The following is a 14653-nucleotide window of genomic DNA, read 5'->3' as shown; positions in this document are numbered from 1 at the left end:
GCTAGAGGGCATAATTAATTCCATGCAGGGAATATGGTAGAGGAAGTTTTGACATTCTTCTTAAAATCTTTTTAAGTGTTTGTAGAAAATGGTATAATCAGCTTTTAATTATTTCGTGATGAACCTAGACATTTGTTTAAATTGAGAATCTTGCTTCTTAGATTATAGAAAGACTATGGAAGTCTTAAATATCACCGGTAAGAAAAACAATGTACCCCTTTTATATTTGCTTTATTTAGATTATGAAAACAGTTGTGTTTTGCAATAACATTTGTTCAGTGGGAGAAGCATCACTGCTCTTTTTAAATATGGTGCATGGTATTTATTATGAGGTACACGGTTTTAATAATAAACATGGTGTTATTAAAGGAACAGGTTTGATGGTGGATGAGAATATTGATTGTGTGTTTTATTATATATATATATTTATATATAAAAAGAATATCACTTGTGAGCACATTAACGTGTCTTAGACAGGTCTGCAACCCTGCCTTTCAACCATTATCACCTCGCATACAGTGCTCCCACTGCAGCAAGGGATTCTGGGAAATTACATGCAAATGACCAGTCACCTGCCCACTCACCGTCAGTCACCTCCTGACTGTCTCTCTCTGACTGTCTCTCTCTCTCTCTCTCTGACTGTCTCTCTCTCTTTGACTGTCTCTCTCTCTGACTGTCTCTCTCTCTCTGACTGTCTCTCTCTCTCTCTCTGACTGTCACTGTCTCTCTCTCTCTGACTGTCTCTCTCTGACTGTCTCTCTCTGACTGTCTCTCTCTGACTGTCTCTCTCTCCGACTGTCTCTCTCTCTCTCTGACTGTCTCTCTCTCTCTGACTGTCTCTCTCTCTCTCTCTGACTGTCTCTCTCTTTCTCTCTCTGACTGTCTCTCTCTCTGACTGTCTCTCTCTCTCTCTCTCTGACTGTCTCTCTCTCTCTGACTGTCTCCCTCTCTCTGACTGTCTCTCTCTCTCTCTGACTGTCTCTCTCTCTGACTGTCTCTCTCTCTGACTGTCTCTCTCTCTGACTGTCTCTCTCTCTGACTGTCTCTCTCTCCGACTGTCTCTCTCTCTCTCCGACTGTCTCTCTCTCTCTGTCTCTCTCTCTCTCTGTCTCTCTGTCTCTCTCTCTGTCTCTCTCTCTGTCTCTGTGGCTCTCTGTCTCTCTCTGTGGCTCTCTCACACACTCTGGATATCTTATTTCCCCTATATATCTTAACTGCCCTATACCTACACCGAAATAACCTATACTGCTGTCTTCCAGATCTGACTCAAGCTTTAGACGGGAGACATCGGAATCCCCCCTAACCCAGAAGACAGGTAGGGAACACCTCCCCTCCAACATATAACATTGCGGGAATGAGGGTACCTGGACATTGAGGGACTGCGGATCAGGTAAGATCCCAGACGGGATTGCTGCTTTAGATATTGTGAAGCGGGGGCATCCTGACACTACTGCACCGACACACTTTATTCGAGCAAATACCCAGTATGTACCTGGCAGATACCTGGAATGCGCCGCTCCTCACCTCTGACAAGCCCCGTTGCATTTGCCTTCCCAGCCTGGGTTCATGCCTGGCTGACGGGCGGCTGATCTGTTAAATGATAATGATTAGGATTTAATAGGCTGCAATGCTTCGCGTGTCTACCAGATGGCATAAATTCATGAATTGTAATGCAGTATATATATATATACTGTGCAGTATTGCAGCCAGTGGGAATAAAATGCTTCAATCCCTGCCTTGAAAATAACCCAATGTACTCGGGCAGAAAACAGTCACAAACCTCAATACACCCGGGTATACCCGAATTCGTGGGACTAGCCGAGCTCGAATAAAGTGTGTCGCCAGTGTAGTTAAGGGGTTCAGGGTTTTTTTCTAGATCCGACATTTATATACACACACATAACAAGGACTAATTGTAGTATAATGTAATACAATAAATAAACTTATGTCAAAAACAAATGTTCTTACTAGGAATTTATTCAATTTATTTTATTTTTTTAAAGCGGGGCTAGGGGCGGGGCTAGGTGGCGAGTAGATTTTTTTTGGTTCGGCGAGTAGATTTTTGGGTGATTTGTCGAGCAGAGATTGATGTGCTACTGCTGATAGTTGTGGATAAGGATATATATGCTCAGAACCCAGCATGGAATTCTAAATACCTAGGATGATGATCGTAATTAACCAGGATCACTGCTTTTCTTTTTTACTAGGTATTGTATGGTTCCTGAATCTACTGCAGCAGATTCGGGAACCATAAAATGCAATCGGATCATATTCAGAAACAGTCTTTTAAAATAACTGAAAATGTTACAATTGGTATGTATGTGTGTGTGTGTGTGTATGTATGTATATATACTTAGTTAAGTTATGGTGAGTAAAAAAAGTGAGAAAAACCCTCCACAGCAAAGCATATAGCAAATGTAAATATACTGTATGCTCATTTGCATGTCTTAGGCAGGTCTGCAACCCCGCCTTTTTCTGGCTATGCATCTTAACCCTGGCTGTACTCAAAGCTGTGACCATGCAGCAAGCTTAAGCCTATAGGGAACCATGTATAAAATGATTTTTGAAGCAAAAAGTGGCACTGTTTGCTCATTTGCATGTCATTTCCCAGAATCCCTTGCTGCAGTGGAAGTGCTGTGTGCTGGGTGATAATGGTGAAAGGCGGGGTTGCAGACCTGCCTAAGACATGCAAATGAGCATACAGTATATTTACATTTGCTATATGCTTTGCTATGGAGGGTTTTTGTCACTTTTTTTTATTCACCATAACTTAACTAAGTATGGTAAACCCCATCCTCATTGCATAGCCAGTTAACCAACCCCACACTGATGAGACCCATTAAGGTCGAAACAGCTGTCTGTAGGTGGGTTTTCTGGCAATGCATCTTAACCCTGGCTGTGCTCAAAGCTGTGACCATGGTCCCATACAGGAAAGTGCAGAAAAGATATAGAGGAGGACACTACGGTCTTACAAAACAACAATTTAATGAAGCCAAAGAAAACCAAGACATGAGGCTGCTGTCCCAGTCAGCACTGTAGCACACGCGCCCGGCGGGGAGGGGGTTGGGCGTGGTGGGTGGTTTGCAGGGGTGGGGCCATGACTTCACGCGACTGGTTCGCCCTCATTGGCTGTACCGCCAGGGGGTGAGAGGGGGGGGCATAGCCACCCCTCCGTCGCAAGTTGTAAATACAATTTTGTTGTATTTGGAAAAACTTGTCGTAGAGCGCAGCTGTCAAATGCGCGCCAAAATACCTAGTGGGCCCAGCCCCATTGAGGCGCGGTACTTGTTCGTGCAGCACACGCTGAAGCGTGCGCTGTAGAACGTACTGGGGACATAGCCTTAGAGGCTATGGTCCCTATTCAATGTTGAGATGTGGGGTAGTGTGTAATTACACACACAGTCCCATCAAGCTCAAAACCCAAAACCACTACATATACTTGTGTAAATGGGAGAGCTACTGGGATAGTGACCTCATGCATACAACAAAGGGCAAAAATCCCCAATGCTACATCCAGTATGATAAATTATTTAGTTAAATATTCTGTTTTTCTTCTCATAACTATTACTAAAGATGTGGTTTAAGCAAAAGAAGGCAAATCCCACAGGAGGTATTATGCAACATATAGACAATCTCTACATCTCCTCTGTTATGGAAGGCAGGAGTTGTGGTTTAGGTAACCCAATTCCTTCCTCCATAAAGTAGGAGATGTGGAGATTGCCTTTATGTTGTATAATACCTCCTGTGGGATTTGTCTTAATTTGAAACATTCAATGGGAATTTGAGAAGTCTTGAGCCTACCAAAAATAGAGACTATATATGATCCCTTCCTTGACATAAGGATGCATATTTTAATAAAATCACTGGCTTGTTTGATAGTCATCCATATTCATAGAATTATATGAGTCATAAAGAGATGAATTAACATGTAACATCCACTTTTTATCTGCAACTGTTTTAATAAATCTGTATTACACTATGGCACTTTGTTTATAAAAAAGCGCACAACGTGGGATGAATATTTAACGATCAGTCGTCTGCTCGAGATGACCAGCTTCCCACATATACCAGATGCCTGCAGATACATATTATTATAGCATGTTCTTGTATAGCGCTGCTAGTTTTACGTAGAGCTTTACAGAGACATTTTGCAGGCACAGTCCCTGCCCCGTGGAGCTTACAATCTATGGTTTTGGTGCCCGGGGCACAGGGAGATAAAGTGACTTGCCCAAGGTAACAAGGAGCCGACACCGGGAATTGAACCAGGCTCCCCTGCTTCAAACTCAGTGCCAGGCAGTCTTGAAGACAGGAGTTCAGCACCACTGCTTTAGAAGACAGGTCATCACGTTATTACGTGTGTGGCTTCCTCCTACCCAAGTCTGTGGAAGGAAACCTCCTGTGGCGCTGAGGTATGAATGGAAGTAGGATCTTGTGCAAAAGTTCTTGTCTTGGACAAATAGCCTCAGGAAAGGAAGACAAAAATGCAGAGAACACTACAATAGTGTATTACCCAGGGAAATAGTATGATAGTATAAAGAGAGCAATTTATTGTATAAAACAATTACATCAGACAATTGTGTCAGACATGAAAATGCATATAAAACTTTCATGTGCTATTGCACTAGGAAGATGAAACTGCTCCGCCGTGGTAAAAATTGAAATCCTACTCACCAGAGGTGACTAGGACATGCGCAATGGTTTTAAGGTCTTTGCATCAGGTAACACCGCTCGCCGTGGGGTGGAATAGCCAGTTGATGCGGGAGGATCGCCTTCAATGCTCGTAGTCTCCTTGCTGACAGAGTCTGGTCGATCGGCTCCACTGCTGATGTCACCGCCTGGATAGCACTGCTACGGTGTCCCTGAGAGGCCAAAAAACCTGCAACGCGTTTCGAAACTCCTATTGGTGGGTTTCTTCGTCTTCGTGTCATATGTAATTCCTCTTTTGAAACGGGCTTTGACACAATCCTTTTTGAGCTTTGCCCTTTGACAACAAAGTATCACTAATAATGTCTATTACTCTGAAAGCTGTAACGATGTGTCACACTTAGTAATATAATGTTACATATCAGTTGCAGCATTTCCCAGACTGCAGCACAAATTCAGCAGGTGGCCATTATGTAAGGCAGGGGTGCGCAATCTTTCTCCCGTGCCACCCACTTTGCACCCCTGATGTAAGGCACACACTCGGGATTTTGACAGATTTATAACAGGAGCACCAAACGATTGCCAGTTTAGGAAACAATGTCACATGCTTTACATATAAAAAGAAAAAAATAGAAAGAAAAAAAAGGAGGAAAGTAGCATTGCTGCTTTAATTGATTGTTCTTCTCCCAATGATGCCAGGGCTTACAGAGCAAAATACCCCGGAGAATAAGGTCCTCTTGCAGACTGAATATCTGAGAAATTTTCAAATCTAACCCCTATTTACTAATAATTTTAACACTTCTACTGGAGGCTACCAATGCCATTTTATTCTACAACAGGGGTGCGCAAACTGGGGGGGGCGTGAGACTTTCTGGGGGGGTCATGGCGCTTCCCCCGAAAATATTTATATTAAATGCTGGGGATCGCACGAGACCTCTGTAACTTTACTTATCTTATCTTTCCAGCGACGCGTCACCATAGCAACCCGGCATCAAATGGCGCCTCGGGGTCACGTGACATCACATGATGCCGGAGCCGAGCAGGGAAGGGGCGCGAGCAGGCAGGGTGGCACAGGAAGAAGAGTTTGTGCACCCCTGCTCTACAAGACACAATCATTTTATTTTTTGCCTGTTATTTTATTTAATTCGAAAAGGTTGTTAAGCGACGTTGTAATATTAGAAATGATATCAAATAAAAAAACTGTTAGTTTTAAAATAGAAATATAAAGCATAAATCGCATTAGTAGTATTTTGACATATCTGTATCAAGTATGTCAACTCTTGCTGACTTCCTGTGGCTCGTCACTCCAAACCTCAGAGACTGTGTTTTTAAGCATATAAGACAGCAGAGAGATCTATTTGGATCTATCTATTCCCTATCAATATATGTACTTATAATCTTTGCATCTGTTTTATTTTTTTCTTTGCATTAAAGTATCCGGTTTTTTTTATGATCACGTTTTCCCCGTCCCTTATTTTGGGAACCCTCCCCATGGACTGACTGTCCACGGAATGATTTCGGTTAGAGAGGGATACACTTTCCCTTTACACTGTATACCTACAGTAACATAAAGACACCACAAATGTTAGTATAAAGCTGTATTACTATAATAATACATATTGAGAAACAGAGAGACTGGCTATGTGCTCTTTTCTTGTCGTTTTGTTCCCCATTTAAACCCAGTTACCAGGTAAAGAAACGACTATCTATATTGACAGCGGAGATCACTCAATATATGCAATATACGCACAAAACTCAAGAGATCCAAATTGTGAGTGTAACCACTACAGATGAAATCGAATTTGTTACACTATTCGTGGTCTACATATTCCCTGGAATGGAATCCTGAACCCAAGAAAACCAACGCCAAGCATTTATATTATATTCTACTTTAACATTACAGATTGAAAGTGCATGAAATTAGTGGGTTTTTTTTGGCTATATATATATATATATATATATATATATATATATAACTCAAAAGTGTTTGATTGTTAGTAGATGTGGGGAATCTCATTGGTCCGTCGGTCCGCCCGCCCATGACCCGCCCCCCCCACGCCTCTCATTGGCCACGAGGTACGCTGACATCACGGACACACCTGCTCCACTGTGACACACACAGACACTGCCACAGACTCTCACCCCTGCAGACTCACCATACACACTGAGACTGTCACCCGAGACTCTGAAGCCTAAACTGAGCCCTCAGCATAGCCTCTGACACTCTCTAACTGCGGACTCACCCTACCCCCCTGGGATCACCCCTGCGGACTCACCCACCGACCTTGGTAAGTCTAACCCACTTTTCAACCCTCTCTCTCCCTGCACCCTTTACTACCTCTCCACCTCCTCAATCATCACACTCCTCACTTTCAAACCCTCTCTCCACCTCTCTACCTCCTTCAACATCACACACCATCAATATAACCGCCTCTGCTGTCCATACCCCCTCTTACCCTTCCACGCCACCGCTGTACACCCCTCACAAATCACGACCTCCACTGTGCAGAACCCCACGTGCCTCCGCTCAGCAGGCCTGACAAATGGCTGAATACATTCTACCCCGCTCCTCTCGCCGGCATCGCTATATACAGCCGCTCCCCGCTTACTGTCTCAAAATGGCCTCCTTCCCGGCCGCTCCGCTGTCACGCCTCCGCTTTGCACCCCACCTTCCCGCCCGCTCCTCTATATCCCTGCTTACCCCTACAAAATATGCCCGACAACATCACGCACGTCTCCGCTTTGCAGCCAATGCCCGACTACACCCCACCGCGCCTCCGCTCAGCAGCCCTAACAAATCGCAGAATAACAATCACCCTCTCGCCGCCCCTTCTTTATACATCCGATCCCCGCTTACTGTCAAATTGCCCAGTAATAAGCACGCTCACCGCCTCCTCTGTGCACCACGATTACTGTGTCAAAATGCCCGTTCCCGCCCACTCCCCTATGTCCCCGCTTACCCCTCCAACAATTCATCACGCTCACCTCCTCCGCTGTGCACACCGCTTACCACTTACACTGTGCACCCCCATTACTATGACAAAATGGCCGTTATGTCCCCAATTGCTTACTGTCTCAAAATGCCCGGCTTCCCTCCCTCCCGCTATCACGCTCATGTCTCCGCTTTCCACCACACTTACTGTGAACAAATGCCCACCTTTCCGCCCACTCCGCTATATCCAATGGCCCAGTAATAATCACGCTCCCCACCTCCGCTGTGCACCACGATTACTGTGTCAACAATTCATCAGGCTCACCACCTCCACTGTGCACCCCCATTACTAGGACAAAATGCCCATCACAAATGCCTTACCTTCACCGGCTTCACACCAAGAAACAAAGCGTTGAATCGGGGAGGGGGGGGTGAAATCGGAGATGTGAACTGGGGGGGGAGCGCAGCTCTGAACGGAGAGGGGGGGCAGAGCTGTGAAGAGGGGGAGAGAGAGTGGAAGGGAGTGGAGAGAGGGGGAACAACATTACATCCCGGGCAACGCCGGGTATATCAGCTAGTATGTATATATAAGAAGCGAAACGACTATTAGATGATGATGCCTTTTATGTCACATTAGATGAAGACCCCATGACTGAATACCAAACACAATTGAAGTTATTGTTGTTAGATGCCCAAGCACAGAGTATTATAAGTAAATCTGAATTTGAATTCTTGTATAAACGTCATCCGAGGACACGTCTTTTATCACATACCGAAAATACATAAAGATCTAAAGATACCACCAGGAAGACCCATAGTGTCGGGTTTCGAGTCAATGACGTCCAGCGTGTCCCAGTATGTGGACTATTATTTACAACCCATTGTGGCAAAATTGAGGTCACACATTAGGGACACGCTGCACGTCATTGATTTGATTTCTAGTATTCCCTGGAAATCCACGTATATTTGGGCCACATGTGATGTGGCATCCTTATATACGTGTATTGATCATGAAAAAGGCATACAGGCAATCACAAAATATCTGGAAACTGATACAAAATTGGAATATATACAGAGAGAATTCATCTTGAAGGTTATAAGGTTCATTTTAGAGCATAATTATTTCCTATTCGAAGACCAATACTATCTACAGGTCTGTGGAATGGCCATGGGCACCAGGTTTGCCCCCAGCTATGCTAACCTATACATGGGTCTGTGGGAGAGTATCCATGTGTGGGGCAATGCGAGGCTGGGGGCGGGACTGGTGTTCTATGGCCGTTTTATAGATGACCTGCTATTTGTGTGGGATGGCGAAGAGAAAGAATTATTGGATATTTTCTCATCCTTTAATATCAATAACATGGGGTTGAAATTTACATCAGAGGTAGATAGATCTACAATAAATTTTCTTGATTTAGAACTTAGTGTTGATATGGAGGGTAAGATAATCACCAAAACCTTTTTCAAGAAGGTAGCCACGAATGGGTATATACATAACAACAGCAACCATTATAGTAAATGGCTTGAAAACATCCCCCGGGGTCAGTTTTTGAGGGTCCGGAGAAATTGTTCTCGTGACTCGGACTATCTGACCTAGGAGGATATTTTAGTCAATAAATTTGTAACCAAGGGATATGATAAAGATACCATTGAGGATACATTCAGACAGGAAGGTACATTGGAGAGATGTGAACTATTAGAGAAATCTAAATTGAAAATAGGGAGTAATAATAAGAGAATTGAGAGGAGGTTGGGAAACCAATTTGGTGTACCATCTTTTGTTATTCAATACAACAATTCATTTTCCAAAATTAAATCAATATTAAATTCCCAATGGAATATTTTGCTAAATGATCCAATCATTGGCAGTAGGTTACCTACAAGGACACCAGTAGTGTTTAAAAGAGCAAGAAATATTAAATCTATATTAGCACCTAGTAGAAGTGTAGATAATACTCACATGGGAATAGTAATAATATAAATGGTAACTTTCTATGTAAACGTACTAGATGCATAACATGTAAACACTTAAAAATATCAAATACTGAGGCGCATGCGCGAAGCCAGAGTAGATGGAAGCTTAGGTTTCTAGCTCTGCTCGCATCGGCACAATAATCTATTAAAAGCGGCAATTAAAGTGACCCCCCACGAATCAGTCCAGTGAATTCAAGTAGGGGAATACCTGGTGATGCCGGCACGGGGAAAAGCAAAGCAGAAAGACCCCTTGGTCACGACTTATTTCAATAAACCCCCCCTGCAGCAGGAGACAGCCCTGATCCCCCTACAGCAGAGATGGCGGCAGAGGCTGAGGTTGCCAGGCCGGCTGCAAGAGCGGATGACAACGAACCAGTTACTAGAAAAGACTTCAGGGAGCTCTGTGCAGAGATGAAACAGTTCTTCAACAGAGAGCTGTGGAATTTGCGGAGGGACCTCGATGGACTGGGGGAGAGGACCGGGTCCCTAGAGACCAAAATGGACGCTAACACGAGGGCCATCCAACAGACAAACAAAACAGTAGCCCAGTTACAGGATAAGATCCGTGACCTCTCAGACAAGCAAGAGGACACCGAAAATCGGGACAGACGAAATAATGTCTGTATCCGTAGGGTGCCTGAGACAGTAACAGACGCTGAGGAATTTGTTCAGCAGTGGCTGGAGCATATACTGCCTGATAAATCTGCCCAGGACTTGCACCTTGATAGGTGCCATAGAGCCCTCCGTTCAAGACCACAGGCAGGAGCCCCCCCTCGGGATATCATAGTACGCTTTCACTTTTATAAAATAAAAGATGCAGTTTGCCGGATGGCCAGGGAGGCCAGAACCATGGAATATGAAGGCGTCAAGCTTCAGATCTTTCAGGATCTATCCCCGGCTACCCTCCTAAGACGACGTAGTCTGGGACCGGTAACTAAAACCCTGCAGGACAGAGGAGTCAGGTACAGATGGCTGTTTCCCTTTGCCCTGCTAGTGGTGAAGAACGGTGTGGCGAATACCCTACGGAGGGCCGAGGACGGCAACAGCTTCCTCAAGAAGCTGGGACTACAGCAAAGCCCCCCCAGCCCTGGCCCCTCTCATCCACCTCACCTGGAATCCGAGGCTGATCCGACCCCGTCGACGTCCCGGAACAGAGTGGGAGCCGCGCTGGAGGAAACCCCGTGAAACCACGAGTTCTACACAGCTCCGCCGGACTGGTAGAGCTCTTAAAGGGACCTGATTCATGTGTCCCTCCCTCGTGTCAAAATGGCCGGCCATGGGTACTCCTGCGATGTCCCCCCCTGGTGGTCTTCTCCGAGTACTGCAGCTGGGAGACGCCGGATCCCTTCTTTTCCGACAGGCAGTGAAGATGAGAGCGGGAAAGCAGGATAAAGGCGCGAACAGGAGGAGGGAGGAGCTACAGACCGGCACACACCGCGACGTCATCATCAAGACTCCCTGGCGCTCGGGCACTTCCGCCCATTGAGGAGACTTCCGGGTCGGAGGGTATCGGATGCGGAGGGAGGGACACTGAGCCTGAGGGGATGGGGGGGGGGGAACGAGACTGGATGCTGAGGCGGGGGGAGGCGGCTGTGAGGGGCTAGCTCCCCTGAGAACCCGGGGCGAGCCTCAGAGTAGGGGGCAGCCCTGCATTGGCAACGCATTAGAAGAGTTTGGAAATGCTCACCTGTGCTGCTCCCCCCCTCGCGGCCCCCCCCTCCTCTTGCCGCCTCTCCCTCGTTATCTCATCTTACCCATGGCCTCCTCCCCCTCGCCTTCCCCCCCCGCCTGTCTGCCCCCCTACCCCCCCCGCCTTCCCCCCCTTCTCCTTCCTCTCCCCCCCCTCTCCGCTCTCCCCGCCACCCCCCTTAACCTCCCCCCATTTATCCCTTCCCCTCCCACTACCCTCCCCTCCCTCTCCCCTCACCACCCCCCCCCCACATCATTTCCCCTCCTCTGCACCACCCTACCTTTTGCCCCTAACCCCTCCACCCCCCTCCCTGTCCCCCACCCCCCCCACACACCCCCTCCACCCCTCCCCCCACAGGTTGTGCTAACAGTAAGCAGGGGGAGATGAGCAATACGCCATGGGCTGAGAGGAGAGCAGTTAAGGGAGGGAAAGAAGTTCCGCCATAGGGGTGCTCCTGCCAGGGCCAGGCTGACACATATACATCTTAAAGGGATGTTGCATATAGGAGACATTACAGGCTCAAGAGAGAAAGGTTATTGTTGGGTTCATGTTTGACCCAGGTTTGTTCGTTCAACCTTAATGACTTTGACTCTACATGATGACTATTGATTAATGCACTTTGTTTACTTTAGGGTCAGGAATCGCTCACGGCGGTCGGCTGGCGGGGTATCGGGGTACTCGGGGGCACCCTCGATGGGGTCCCATCTCGGTGGACCGCTCCGTGACCGAGACACAGGCCCCCACTCCGCATGAGATCTACGGATGGGGCAAGCGAGGATACGTAAGCCCCCAACGCAGAATCCCACAGAGGCATTAACTTCGGGAGTGGGGAGACGTCGGTCCGGGGAGGCCCCCGAGCGCCGGGATGCGTCCGTGGAGCCGAAGCTGAATTACGCTAAGTCTATAGTTACTGTTTTACTTTTTGAAGTTGTAATAAAGAATGTTATGTGATGCCGCAATACACACACAAAGTTCAATGTCGGTGCGAGACACCTTTGGTCTTCGCCGGCACCTCACAAGGTATCTCATGGAGGTAGTCCATGGGAGCCAACACGCCCTACAGAGGACATGCCCACAAAGACTGGCACTCCCGATTGACGGGTGCCAGTCGGCGGTCTGACAAACAGGGCATAAGAGCCGACTCTGGATCAGCCCAGACAAGGCTCTTCCCTTTTTCTTTTTATTTACCCAGTTCTTCCCCCTCTCCTCCCCCCCTTCCCTATCCTTGGGGCTGCGGGCCTACCATCAGAGCAGGGCAAGGCCAACCCAGGGGCACATACCTATCACAGGTCACACTCACGATAATAGGAGGCCCCGATTTGGACCGCCTCAGAACCATAACATCTCTACGCAGATCCCAGACACCAACCTAACTATATGGCGCTGAATTTTATATCTATAAACGTAAAGGGATTTAACAACCCTACGAAAAGAAAAGTCGCCTTTACAGATTTTAAGGCAAAACAGGCCGACAGCCTCCTAATACAGGAAACACATTTTAGCCGTAACAGTGTACCCAAATTCCTAGATAGACAATTCACACAATTCTATTGGGCGTCCGCTGCAGAAAAAAAAAGAGGGGTCGGAGTTATCTTACACAACAGGGTTCCATTCACACTGGACACGATTAGGAGAGACAATGAAGGCAGATACTTAATAGTAGTGGGTTCAATACAAGAACAGCCACTGACAATAGCTTCGGTGTATGCCCCGGGTGAGCAAGGACACGAATTTATCAAGGATTTTTTTCAGAAACTGACGCAGGTAGCCAAAGGTCAGATAATCCTAGCGGGAGACTTCAACCTTACTATGAACCCCAAGCTAGATAGATCGGGAATCGCTAGAAACGGTCGTAAGAAAGTGATTGACACCCTAAAATCAGGTCTCAAGAAAGCCCAGCTAGTAGATATCTGGAGGGAACTTCACCCCACAGAAAAAAACTATACTTTTTACTCCCACCCCCACGACGTCTATAGCAGAATCGACTACTTCTTCATTTCTAGTAGACTGGTTCCCTTGGTCGAACAGGCTTTGATCCATGATATTTCATGGTCAGACCATGCGCCTATAGAGCTGAGGTGCAACCAAATTCGCCCTGATAGACCCGGTGCAAATTGGAATTTAAATGAGTCACTCCTTAAGATCCCAGCTATATGCGACTCAGTCGGAGAGGAGATAGATCAATTCTTCACGAATAATTATGGTTCGGTGAGCTCCGACCTCACCCTCTGGGAGGCCCATAAGGCAACCATAAGGGGCACTTTAATTGGTATTGCCGCCCGTAGAAAGAGAGAGCGTTAAAACAAGATAGCAGCCCTCCAATCCAAATTAAATTCTCTCACATCACGACACAAACTGACGCAAGATCCGAGGGTCCTATTGGAGTTAAAGAATATCAAAATCGAACTAAACCTACTATTGGTCTCCCAGGCTGATAAGTCTCTGAGTTGGTCACGGAGGAAATTTTACGAAAAAGCGAACAGGCCGGATACCATGCTAGCGCGCAAACTAAACACCAGACAGCCTAATTATAACATACAGGCAGTGCGTCTGAAAGACGGCTCCTCCACATCCAACCCAAAAAGCATAGTCGAGGAATTTAAATCATTCTACGAAAATTTATATAATGGAGAGAAAGTGGCACATAACTCCAAAACGGCAAGGGCCACGGAAGATTTTCTAGCACGGTCCAACCTAACAGGGCTGAGCAAGCAGGACAGGGAGGGGTTGGAGGCTGATTTCACATTAGAAGAACTTACCCAGGTCATCACGGACCTTAAACCCTCAAAGGCCCCGGGGCCAGATGGGTTTTCGGGGCAGTATTATAAGGCGTTCGCAGAGAACCTAGCCCCATGGCTGCTCCGAATGTATAATGCTGTATTAGCAGGAGCCCCGTTCCCGGAGCAGATGCTCCAGGCGTCAATCTCAGTTATCTATAAACCTGGGAAAGATCCGCAGGACTGTAAAAGTTATAGACCAATTTCCCTAATTAATACAGATGTTAAAATATACGCCAAACTACTGGCCAATAGATTAAGTCTTATTATGCCCAGACTCATTCATCCAGATCAAGTCGGCTTTATAATGGGTAGACAAGCTGCGGACAACACCCGACGAATCATTGATCTGCTAGAAATAGCCACTAATCAGAAATTAAGCGTTATGATGTTGAGTCTGGATGCGGAAAAAGCGTTTGACAGGATTGACTGGCCCTACTTAAAACAGACGCTTGGGGCATTCGGCTTTGGGGAAAGGGTGAGTGGGGCGATAATGTCGCTATACTCGGGCCCCGCAGCCAAGGTCATACATCAGGGTTTCCCCTCTAATTTATTTCAAATTAAAAGCGGCACACGTCAGGGGTGCCCGTTATCCCCCCTGTTATTCGCCCTATGTATGGAACCTTTAGCTGCGCA

This window comes from Ascaphus truei, chromosome 10 (assembly GCF_040206685.1).
Source record: "Ascaphus truei isolate aAscTru1 chromosome 10, aAscTru1.hap1, whole genome shotgun sequence".
In the NCBI taxonomy this organism is placed as follows: domain Eukaryota; kingdom Metazoa; phylum Chordata; class Amphibia; order Anura; family Ascaphidae; genus Ascaphus; species Ascaphus truei.
This window is presented reverse-complemented; position numbering follows the sequence as displayed.